The sequence below is a fragment of the Canis lupus genome, chromosome 22 (assembly GCF_048164855.1).
Source record: "Canis lupus baileyi chromosome 22, mCanLup2.hap1, whole genome shotgun sequence".
NCBI lineage: Eukaryota > Metazoa > Chordata > Mammalia > Carnivora > Canidae > Canis > Canis lupus.
The window spans coordinates 41,021,177-41,034,070 of NC_132859.1; the positions used below are offsets into that span (position 1 = coordinate 41,021,177).

General features: G+C 39.5%; 1 long non-coding RNA gene across 2 annotated transcripts in view; it reads left to right on the forward strand.

The window, feature by feature from the left end:
- The window catches only part of LOC140614197 (uncharacterized), a 32,546-nt gene that overhangs the window by 1,254 nt on the left and 18,398 nt on the right, over positions 1-12,894 (forward strand). The gene's annotated exons all lie outside the window — the stretch shown is intronic.

Genomic DNA, 12,894 nt, shown 5'->3' on the forward strand with positions numbered 1-12,894 from the left:
CTTGATTACTGTAGCAAGCCTTAACATTGAGTATAGTGATTCTTCCCACTTTATTCTTCTTTTTTTCAAAATTATTTGAGCTATTCTAGGTACTGTGTCTTTCCATATACATTTTAGAATAAACTTGTCTATAAAACAAGTTTTATAAAACTTGCTGGGAATTTTGACAGGAATTGCATTAAACCTATTTTAATATGTTGAATTTTCCATTTCTGAACATAGTACATTTCTCCGTTTATTTAGGTCTTCTTTAATTTCTTTCGTCGGTACTTTAAAATTTTAAGGATATATCCTGTGCATGTTTTGCTAGAGCTACATCTAAATATCTTGTTTTCTTTGGAATGATTGTAAGTGGTACTGTATTTTTAATTTCCATTTCTATATGTGATCATTATTGGGATATCAAAATGTAATTGTTTTTTGTTTATTGATCTTATGTCCTGTGACCTCTCTTAACTCACTTATTAGTTCAAGAAGTTTGTTGTTTATTTTTTGTTTTTAGATTATTTGGGGTTTTTACATAGACAATCATATCATTGCAAATAGGAACATCTTGATTTTTTTCTTTTCAGTTTATATGCTTTTATTTCTTTTCCTTCCCTTCCTGCAGTGGCTAGAAATTCCAGTACTGCAGTAATCGGCATTGGTAAGAGCAGGCATCTTTATCTTGTTCCTGATCTTTTTTTTTTTTTAATTTTTAATTATTTATGATAGTCACACACACAGAGAGAGAGGCAGAGACACAGGCAGAGGGAGAAGCAGGATCCATGCACCGGGAGCCTGATGTGGGATTCGATCCCGGGTCTCCAGGATCACGCCCTGGGCCAAAGGCAGGCGCTAAACCGCTGCGCCACCCAGGGATCCCTCTTGTTTCTGATCTTAAAGAGAAAGTGTTAATGTTCCACCATTAAGTAAGATGTTAGCTGTAGGCTTTTTACGGATGTTCTTTATTGAGTTGAGGAAGTTCTTTATTTATAGTTTTTGAGAGTTTTATCATGAATGGGTGCTGTATTTTGTCAAATGCTTTTTCTATATGTATTGTTATAGTCATGTGTTGTTTTTTCAAGCAGATTGAAATGGTGGAATTGAAATTGAGTGATTTTTGAATGTTGAACCAACTTTGCATACTTAGGATAAATCACATTTGGCCTTGATGCATAATTATTTTTTTACATTGTTGGATTCAATTTGCTAATATTTTGTTAAGAATTTGTGTGCTTATGAGAAATATTGGTTTGTAGTATTCTTTTCTTGTAATGTCTTTGTCTGGTTTTTATCTTAGGGTAATACCAACTTCATAAAATAAATTGGTAAATATTCCTTCCTCTTTGATTTTTTTTTTAGAAAAGATTGGTAAAATTGGTGCCAATTAGAAAAATTGGTAGGATTCTCTCGTGAAACCCTATGCATCTGGATATTTCTTTCTCAGGAGCTTCTAAATTCTATTTCTTTAGTGGTTATAGGACTATTTGAATGATCTATTTCACCTTGGTTAAGCTTTGGCAGTTTGTGTTTTTAAAAGAATTAGTCCATTTCTTCTAAGTAGTTGAATTTATGAGCATAAAGTTGCTTTTAGGATTTCATATCTGACTGGTGATTGGTCTTCTCTTTATCTTTGTCTGTCTTGTTAGAGGTTTATCTTAAAATTTTTTTCAAACAAGTAGCCTTTTGTTTCATTGATTTTACTCTATTTTTAAAATTGATTTCTGCTTTTATATTTATTATTTCCTTTCTTTGGCTCGTTTTGGGTATATTTTGCTCTTCTTTTCTTAGTTTCTTCAAATGGATGCTTAAATTATTGGTCTGAAACTCTTTTTTTCTAATGTAAGCCTCTAGTATTATAAATTTCCTTCTCATTTCTGTTTTAGCTGAATCCTCCATATCTTGATATGTGATATTTTCAGTTTAATTCCGCTTTCTCTTTATATATACACATATTTAAAATTTTCCTTTGAGACTTCTTATTTGATGCATGGATTATTTAGAGTGTGCTATTTACTCTCCAAGTATTTTGCAGGTTTCCTGTTATCTCTTTACTATTGATCTCTGATGTGATTCCATTATGTTCAGAGAACATATTTGTCCTGACCTCAGTTCTTTTAAATTTGCTGAGGTTTATCCTATGGTCCAGGATATGGTTTACCTTGGTAAACATACTGTATGTGCTTATAAATAATGTGTATTTTGCTATTGTTAAGTGGAGTGGCCCACCTTTATATTTTCAGTCTACTAGGGTCATTGTATATGAAGTGAATTTCTTGTAGACAGCCTATGGTTGTATCATCTTTTTAATTTACTCTGTCAGTCTCTGTTTATTGGTATATTTACATTAGTTGGTGATTTGCTTTTTTATCACCTGCGCTCTGTATTTCTTATTCCTTTATTTGTCTTTTCTTGGTTTCTCATGGATGATGTGAACATTTTAATTTTTTTTTAAGTAGGCTCCATCCTGAGCATGGGGCCCAACATGGGCCTTGAACTCTTGACCCTGAGATTAATAACTGAACTGAGATCAAGAGTCAGATGCCTGACTGATTGAGCCACCCAGGCACCCCTGTCTATTTAAAAATTTTTGAACAGAATTAGTTTTCAGAAGTTTAATTATGTCTTGGCATAGGTTTATTTGGGTTTACCCTAGTTGGAAAATGTTGGATCTGTAGGTTTATGTCTTTCAGTGTATTTGGGAAGTTTTCAGCCATTATTTATTCAAATATTTTTGCACTTCCTCTCTCCCCCTCCTCTATTCCTGGGACTCTAACAGTATGATGTTATGTCTTTTGTTATTGTCCTCTAGGTACCCTTCCTCCCCACCCCCAATCTATTCTCTCTGTTGTTAATATTGGGTAAATTCTATTGATCTAATTCTATTTTCCTTCATCCCCACTCTACTATTGAGCCCCTGAAGCAAGCCAGTTATTGTCTTTTTCAGTTCTGTAATTTTCATTTGGTCCTTTAAAAAAAAAAAAACCTTTGATTTCATTTGCTGAGATATTTGCCTTTTCTTTTGTTTCAAGATAATTCATTATTATGTGCGGAAACATTTTTTTTTTTTTTTTTTTTTTAGTGATAGCTACTTTAAAAATCCCTGTCAGGTAATTCTGATACCTGATTTGTCTCAGTGTTGGGATCTGTATGTTATGTTTTCTCAGTGTTGTGATTTTCTTGGTTCTTGGTATGATGATTAATTTTCTTTCTTTCTTTTTAAGATTTATTTACTTACTTGAGTGAAAGAGAGCACAAGCAGAGGAATCAGCAGGCAGAGGGAGAAGCAGGCTCTCCACTGAGCAGGAATTCCATGTGGGCTGGATCGTAGGACCCTAGGATCATGACATGATCAGATGCTAAATTGATTGAACCACCCAGGCCCCTCTGATGGTTGATTTTCAATTATCTCTTGGATATTTTGGATATCTTAGAAGATGCTGGGTCCTGTTTAATATTTTTTCTTAAATATCTATTTATTTGTTTGTTTGTTTATTTATTTATTTATTTATTTATTGGAAGGAGGGAGGGGGGAGAGAGAGAGAGGGAGAGAGAAAGAGAGAGAGAGAGAGAGAGATAAGGGGGAGGGATTAAGAGAGAGAAGCCCAAGCTGACTCCACGCTGAGTGCAGAGCCCAATATTGGGATCAATCTCATGACCCCAAGATCATGACCTGAACAGAAATCAAAAGTTGGATGCTTAACTGACTGAGCCCCTAGTCTTTTTTTTAAATCAGGGAGTCCCTCTGTTTAGCACAGGGGCTGGGAGAGTGTTATGTTCTGCTTCCTACTGTGGTCTGGACAACAGCCACCCTGACAAAAGTGGGACACTGGCTTGTTGGCAGAGATGGGGCGGAAGTTCAGTTGCCCCTGAGCCTCACTGACACAGAAAAAGTGTGGCCCCAGCTCACACTGCCTTGTTGCTTCTGAGTAGAAGTTTAAGCTCAGCTCCCCACTGGGCTGCACAGCTACCATGGAGTTGGAGGGAAATGGACTGACCCATACCACTTTATTGCCACAGGATAGGTGTGGAAGTTCAGCCCCACACTGGGCCCTGATAGCACGTGGGAAGGTGGTGCTGGAGTGCTGACTAGCCCTGCTTTGCACTGCCATTCAGTCTTACTGCTGCTGGGTGCATGTGGAGGTGCACTTCGCACCTGGGCCTTCCTGATACCTGGAATGGAAGGAAAGTGGAGGGATGACTAGCTCCAACTTGCAGGGCCTTGTTGAGTTGCATCGATGCCAGGTGTAGGTGGATGGAGGCTGAGCTCACTGCTGTACCTGGCTGACACCACCTTTTAGGAGAATCAGAATGCTGCCTGCTTCTGCCACACAGGGAATGGAATATTAGCTCCTTCCTCAGACTCACCAATGCTGCTGGCAGAAAAATCAGATTGTGCCTCTTACTTCCGTGGATTGAGGGCGTGGGTGGAAGATCAATCCTTTTACCCCCTTATGTTTCTGCTCAAATTGCCAGGGCAGGGTGTGGTTTTTAAATTGGTGTTTGATTGGAGTAGGGTAGGTACTGCCAAAGTTTTCTGTTGTTAGATCATTTTTTGGTGGGGCGGGGGCCATTTGCCTAGAGAGAACAGGATTTTCTTGAAATTTTTATGGCTGTACCTGTTCATAGTTCTGGGATGGGAGCTTGCACAATACTCTGTCTAGAACATGTGGGAAGTAAGGAGGAAACCCAGGAGACTTACCATAGGATTGATCAAATCTATGGGTCTCTAGGTAATCTGTGTTCTTTCTACCCTTCAGAATCTTCTTATGCTTGTCTGTTGTATTATGTCCAGGGATTTTTAATTGTAAGAAGGAGCAGGGAGAGTGGGACAACTCCATCTTCGTGGAGCTGGAAAACTGCATTGTTGTTTTGAAACAAGACAGCATTAGTGCAAACAAGTTCAGTCTCAGAAATCCTCCTTCAGAGTAATTTCTTATTGCTTGGCAAAATGACCTGTAAGGGGCATCAGCATTACATGAGCAAAATCTGAAAATACACATTCCTGTCAACTACACTGATAAATCTCAGCAGTAAATGTGAAAACAAGCTCAGAGTCACACATTACTCTAAAAAGGAAACTCTTATTTTGAGTTAGAACAAACAAGATAAATCCATGCAGTATTTGTGAAAACTAGCTCCAAGTCACACAGTGTTCTCAAAAGTTTTTTTTTGAAAGTTAAAACAGGTTAAAACAAATCCAACCAGTATTTGTGCAAACAAGTCCAAATTAAAATTGATCTAAGCAGGCTTTGGTATCTGAATATTAAGCCCGGACCTCTTAACTGGACCTGTATCTTGGGCATCATCCTGGTTCTTATGGACCTTGGACCTGGATTTAGACATTTTTTTTGGTCATGAGCTTGGGCCTTCAATCAGCATCTCTATCTTGGAACTGAACAGTAGACCCAGACCTCCGATTTGGACCTTGATCTGAACTTGGATGTGGAGTTTGGTTCTGTACCTCGAACCTGGGCATGGACTTTGGACTGGAACTTGGACTTTAGTCTCTAACTTGTAGTTGATTTCAGACTTGGACATCAGATCTGAAATGACACATGACTATGGATATGAATGTTGGACCAGGATTTCTGACATGAATGTCAACCTTGGATCTAGAGTTTGGACCTTGCTCCTGAACTTTGGTAATGGAATTTTGACTTTGTTCCTGAACCTCAGTCTTGGATATATTCTTCAGATCTAGGCCTCAAACCTGGGCCTGAACATCAAAAGTGAACTTTGTATCTTGGAGTTGGACCTAGAGCCTGTGCCTTACATATGAACCAGGACATGGACAATGGAACTTTGGCCTGAACTTCTGGACTTTGACATGGACTGTGTGATGGGTGTGGCTGTTGGACCAAGACTTTAGATCTCTATAATGTATTCTAATCTTGGATCAGTAACTAAGACCTGGACCTGAGCTTTGTACTTGAAACATAGATCTAACCCTCAGACTTAGACCTTGGTCTTGGGCCAGGATCTGGAAAATGGATCCTGGACAAGGACCTGGTCCTTGGACCAGACCTTGGACCAGACTTCATCCTTTGAACTGGATCCTGAATCTTAGTCCTTGGTATAGCCCTTAGATGTGGATTTGGACCTTAGAACAGACATAGGATCTCAATTTTGGCTTTGGATTTTTCTAACATCTTGAACCTTAGATTTTGTTCTTGGTCATGGACCTGGATTTCGGACATGAATCTTGGACAATGACATTCACTTTGATTTTGGAGCTCAGACCTAGACTTGTACATGATTCTTGACCTTGGAACTTGGACCTGGTATTCAATCCTGAACCAAGGTTGTGGGCCTAAACCTTGGACCTGGACCTTAGACCTGAACATTGGCCTGGTCCTGGATGTTGAACCTGCATTCTGATGTGGTTATGAATTAGACCTGAGAACTAGATTAAGACCTAGACCTTGGAACTATAGCTTGGACCTTACACCTGGACCTCTAAACTTTGGATGGATTTCAGACCTGGAATGCAGATTGGACCTGGAACTAACCTGGACACTGATTTTGGGCCTGGAATTTGGTCATGGATTTTTCCCAGTTCCTGGACCCACTCTTAGACCTGGAGCTTGAACTTAGATTTGGATCTTACACTTAGATATTAATCTAAACCTAGACAAGGACTTTGACCTTGTCCTTGACTCTCTTTTGTGAACCTACATTTGGGACTGGGATCTTGGACCTGGAACTGGACTTGAACTAAAGTCAACCTTGGATCCTGGACCTGAATTTTAGATCTGGACTTTTAACTCAGACTTCAAACCTAGACTTTGGATCTAAACTTTGATTGCAACTACAGACTTTAAATTTTATCTGTTTTACTTTTATTTCATTTTTAATTTTTTATTTGCTTTTACACCTGGAGATTGGACTTGACCTGGATCTTGGACCTTGACATGAATCTGAACCTTAGACTGAGACCTAGATTTTGGATGTCTGTCCCGGACTTGCATTTGGATCTGGATCTTCAACCCGGAATTGGACTTAGGCCTCTAAAGTCAATCTTAGACCTTGGACTTAAACCCAGATCTGGACCTTAGAATAGGACCTGGACCAGAACCTGGATATAGTTCTGAATGTGGTTATTAGAATTTGGACTTGGACCTGGACCTCACACTTAGAACTTGTATTTGGATGTGCACCCTGAACTAGGATCTTGGACTTTGATTTTTGTCCATGGATTTGGATATTGGACCTTGACTTAGAATTCAAACTGAGCTTTGAATCTTGGAACTTGATCTGGATGTCGGGACTTGGACTCTATGGGAATCAGAACTTGACCTCAGACTTTCATTTTTCCTGTATCTTGGAACTTGACCTGGACCTGGACCTCAGACTTCGAAATATAAACTTTGCATCTTGGACTTTCTCTTGCACTTTTAGCCTGGAATTAAATTTTTACCTTGAGCCTACATCCTTGACCTCACACTGTTACTCAGCTTTGAACCTGTAACTTGGACATGCAGTTTTTCTGGGTCTTGGAAGTATACCTTGCACCTTTGACCTTGACCTTGGACCTGGACTTCTGATCTAGACATAGCTGTTGGACTTGGACACTGAAACTTGGTTTTCCTAGTGGATATAACCTTAGAGCTAGAATTTGAATGTGGCCCTGTATCCTGGATTTGGACCACTAACCTCAGATGTTGACCTGAGGCTTTTACCTCTGTCATGGACCTAGACTTACTTGACTTTGGATGTGGATATGGGATATGAACATGTTATATTTATCCCTTTAATATGGATCTGGATGTGGGATATGGATGTGGACCTTGGACCTAGTCTTTGGAATAGTCTTTTTCTAGTTCCTTGGATCTTACCTTAGACCTGGGAATTGGACTTGGAGCTAGACATTGGCCTTGGACTTTGGCTCTGTATCTGGCTTTGAGCCTGGGACCTGCAGCGTGGACTTCTGCACTGGACCTGGACCTCTTTGGAATAGTCTTTTTCTAGTTCCTTGGATCTTACCTTAGACCTGGGAATTGGACTTGGAGCTAGACATTGGCCTTGGACTTTGGCTCTGTATCTGGCTTTGAGCCTGGGACCTGCAGCGTGGACTTCTGCACTGGACCTGGACCTCAATTCTGGACATTGGATTAAGGTCTCTAATCTTAGACCTGGGCTTCAACCTTAGATGTGGTCTTTGGAACTTGTATTTAGACCTTGGCCCCCGATCTTGGATCTTGCTTTAGCTTAGACATTAGGCTAGATCCTAGACTTAGAAATTGGACATAGACCTAGACCTCTGACTTGAACTTAGACTTGGACTTGGTACTAAGGTTTTGACTTTGATTCTGAGCTTGTTTTCTTTCTCTTTGTACACTTTCTTTCATTTAACTTGCAGTAAGACCATACTTTTGAGAACAGTGTATGAGACTAGTTTATTTACACATTTGGGAAAATGGGAAAATTATTTGTTCTCCCATACACTGCTCTGAATCATCTTAATCGGTTCTAACTTGCAATAAGAAAATAATTTTTTTAAACAATGTGTGATAATGGCTCTTTTACACAAATACTACTTAGAAATACTTTAACTCTCTCTAACTTGCAATAAGAACTTTTGAGAATTCTAGATCTAAGGTCCATTTCTACTGTCCATCTCCAGGCCCCATATCAAGATCCACATCTAAGGTCCTGGCAAATTCATTTCCAAAGATCAAGTCCACGACTATAGATGAGGTCTGAGGTCAAGTCCAAGTACATTCAACAGTTAATATCCCAAAGAGAAAATCCACAAAAAACTAAAACTGCTTTCTCTGACAACTGTATTTTTCTTCTTAAGAGCAAATTGCCTTTCTGGGTCACTTTTAGTCAATTAGCCAATTTGAGAACAAAAAATATGACTCTATGTTCCACAGACTGTAATTTTTACTTTTATAACCCCTTCTTTTGTCCTTGTATACATGATTGATTTCCCTTGATGGCATGTAAATTTTCAGCTGTACTTCAACTAAACATCTCTAAGTTATTCTTTGACAGTTTGGGAGATAATACTAAGATATTGCCCTCTCTCAGAGCTGAGCAAATGATGAACCTGAATGTACACCTCATTGACCCTTTGACTCATGCTTCACTTTCCTTTAACTTCTCTGGTAAGTCTGATAATCAAACTCTTTGTCTCTCAAATATTGAATATGGCCCTGCGTCACATCTGATTCTATTCTGATTCTGTTTTGCACATGGCCATTCCATTTTTCTCTGGAAGTGGCAGAAAAGTGATTTGTTGTTATATTTTTTGACATTTTGTCTTGAGGATTATGCTATATTCTGCATTGGGGGCATTTGTCTATCATTGGGTCCCAAAGCTTTGATTTAGATAGTTAGCAGGTCTCAGCCACAGTGTTGAGATGTCACTTGTGCACTGATACATCATAAACTATCTGTGTCTCTCTCTGTCGTAGTTTGGGGTTCTGAGACAATGCTTGGGTTAATAATTCACTACAGGGGCCCACAGAACTCAGCAATGCTGTTATATTCATTGTTATGGTTTGTTACAGTGAAAAGACACAGACTAACACCAGCCATGGGAACAGGCACATAAGGCAAGGTTCAGGAGAGACAAGACATGAAGCTTGTAGTCATCCTTCCAAGTTGGAATCACGTGGAAGTTCTTATTTCTCCCAGCAACAATGTGTGAAAATATGTGTAGAGTACTGCCAACACACAAGGCTCACCAGAGCAGTAATGTCCAAAGTTTCCATCAGGGGTGGGTCACATAGACATGGAAGAGTGCATGGGTTGCTGACCTTAGTCTCCTGTCCCCACCCCTTAGAGGTCTGACTCCCATCATAAGCCACATTGCTAACACAGACAATCTATCTCTGGGTAAACAAGACACTCTCTTATCAGGCAGGACATTTCAAAGACCTCAAAGCTTACCTTTCAGGAGCCAGAGGCAAAGGGCCAAATCCTTCTTCGGGCCAGGTTAATTCTTGTTTCCCAACAATTGATAGCATCCTTTGTGTTATTTGCTTGTCTTTGTAGCAGTATGAGCTTAAATCACTAACAAATAGAATTTTGTGCAAAGCAAACATTTGGAAATGGAGAACAGACCTGGATCAAGAAATATCACAGCAAATGCACCTTTGAGATCTTTGGTGTCTTCCTGGCCTTTCTTTGTGGAACTGCTTAACTTACTGGTGAGTTTAGGCTGAGACCCAACAAATTGTTCTCATTGTCAGAGTAGACGACCATTTTCTGAGCTGATAGATGTTACTTGTCGTTAGATATAGGCCGTTGTCTGTCTTTCACATTTTAGAAGTATGAACATCTTGGTCCTTGCCTCCCAGAGGAAGGCTGGCAGACATGCACTTGGACAGTAGGAGTCTAAAACATTCTGGTCCTCTGAGTGGCAGCCTGGCAGACTTGGGTGGATATCCATCTTTCAGTTTAGAGCCTGGAGGCCTGGAATATGTCCCTGCTGTAGTGCCACTGTTTGTGTGTGAAGATCTATGGAAGCCCCAATAAGGCAAGTAGAATAATTGGCCTACAATGTCAGTAATTGATTTTGATGGGTGTTTCAAAAAGGAGACTTCTAGTTCTCTTTGCCTATAATTAACTATCTTCTCCCTTTGTTTGCATTTGTGGTCATCTCTCTTTTTTAGGGGGAGAATTTTAGAGATTAAATGGTCATAGGAGCTTGTCATTTGTGTACACCTTAGGTATGTGAAATTTTATAGCCAACCTGCCATCAAAAGAGAGGAAATGTATACAAAGAGTTAAACAGCTGAAATTGGTTTCACATGATGGAGAGAACAGGGAGCTATAGCTTCTAAGCAAGATTACCTGGTTTGTATAAGAACTGTTTAAATGAGCCTAAATACATGTTTAAGAGTTCAAACCTCAGATGGAATAGAAATAGAAGTTGGTCATTGCATTTGGCTTGTCTAGAACTTCACGGCTGCCATCCCTCCCCACCTTCAATCTGAAGCTTCTAAACACATAATTTCTCCTCTCTCTTTTCTCTTGAAAGTGAAAACTTCTGAGAGCAAACGAATTAGTATATCTTTTCCTCCCTTCAGAGAGAGTCAATAAGATAGATTATAAAGTCTCTCAGATTAAAAAAATTTCTAGAAACTAATAAGCAATTACCTAAATCTAACAGAAATCCACCATTTATTTGTGACGTTAGCCCAGGTTACAAACATTCAAGCTGAGGAAGCTTGACAGACTGTATAACAGACTATATTCATTGGGTCAAGCTATCGTAGATAGGAGGACTTCCCTTGACTATTTTCCAGCTAGCCAAAGGGCTAGAGCTAATACATCTTTTACAATAGCTAAAAGTTACATCTTTTAACTTCTGGGTCAGCACTAAAGGTGGAGCAAAATAATCAGTCGAGTGAGAGAAAAGGACACTTGATTGTTGGCCAATTGATCTTACTCTCTTGGTGAGAGGTAGGCTTAAAAGGAAACTTGATATGAAATATGAAGTGGGTGTTACTTTTTTTCTTGTGGTATTTGCAAGTACCTTTCTTCTCATCTTATTCTGCTGTCTGTCTCCCAGCATTTAAATGTTATTATACAGCTGTTACCTCAAGCTGGCATCTAGCTGATGGTACAGGGTCAAAAAGAAACAGTGGTCCTACTGGTCTTTTCAGCTACCTAAGTGAGCTCCATTTGGCTGACCAAATGGAAGACTGAGAAGTCATAATGAGAGACATGGAGAGACTACCTGCTTACCTAAGGTGGAGACACCAGCAGAAAGACACTGGCCACCACGAGAGGCAGGTATGCTATCTATACCTGCAGTAGAGCCATCAGGGCTTCTCAGATACTGCACAAAGAACTAAACTGCCTTCCCTAACCCTGCCAGCTTCTTAAGTGCATGCCACATTTCCTGAGGATTTGTGACCAACCATCCTTTCCAAACACAAAATTCAAGTCTCTGTTCATATGCTCTCTATGAGTTTTGCACTGTAAATCCTGCCTTTGCCTTTGTTTAGAGTGACAATTTATACATAATTGTGCTTTCTGGTATATGAATACACTTTCAGCTACGTACAAGCTAAATGCCTTTGAGTTATTCTTTGGTGCCTTTTATTGATTTGGCTGGTGAGCTTCTATGCTCCTTAATTCCCAACTACCTCTTTGGATCTTCTTTCTCAGGCTCCTTTCTTAGTTCCCTCTCATCTTGCTGACTTCTAAACCTCCAGTGCCCCTGATCTCTTTTTGGACCGTTTTCCTTCTCCATCAGTCTTGTTAATCTCCTTCAGACCTACAGCCTCAAATACTTCTGTATATAATAATGACTCTCAAGCCCAGGCTCTTCCATGATCTCTAAGTATATCTCAAGAGCAATTCTGAAATTTCACTGGGGAGATCTTGTGAGTGCCCCTATTGTGGGGTTGAGGAATTCTCTTTGATTATCTTCTTTATTATCCTTGGTTAATCTGAAGTGAGGGTTGAGAATATATTATTCTCTTTGGGGGCTGCATAGATTTCTTAGCTCACTTCCTGCTAAACACATGATTTATACTGAGGGGTCAGTATAAATCTTGAGGACTCATGAAATTCCAGAACTATTATAGTCCAGAACTATTTCTTTTGCAGTTCAAAAACTAAGCAGATTTATTGTCTATTTGATCCCAGCCAGTTCCATGTCATTGAAACCATAAATACAGTTCTTTCCAAAATCTAGTTCTCAGATCACCATATTTCTTTGCCTGCCTCCTCCCCCCACACCCCCCATGCCACCCTGCCTTGTGCTTACTGTGAAGAGGGATACTTTGAGGCCATCAGGCTTCCATGGGAAAGCTCTACTGTTGGTCTGATCTTTCCTGAAAGTCTGAGTTTTTGTAGGCTTTATCAATTTATCTTCTCGGAATTAAGGTCTCCAAACATTTGGCTTTTTTGGTTATATAAACCCCCTGATTTTTTAATTATTTTGAT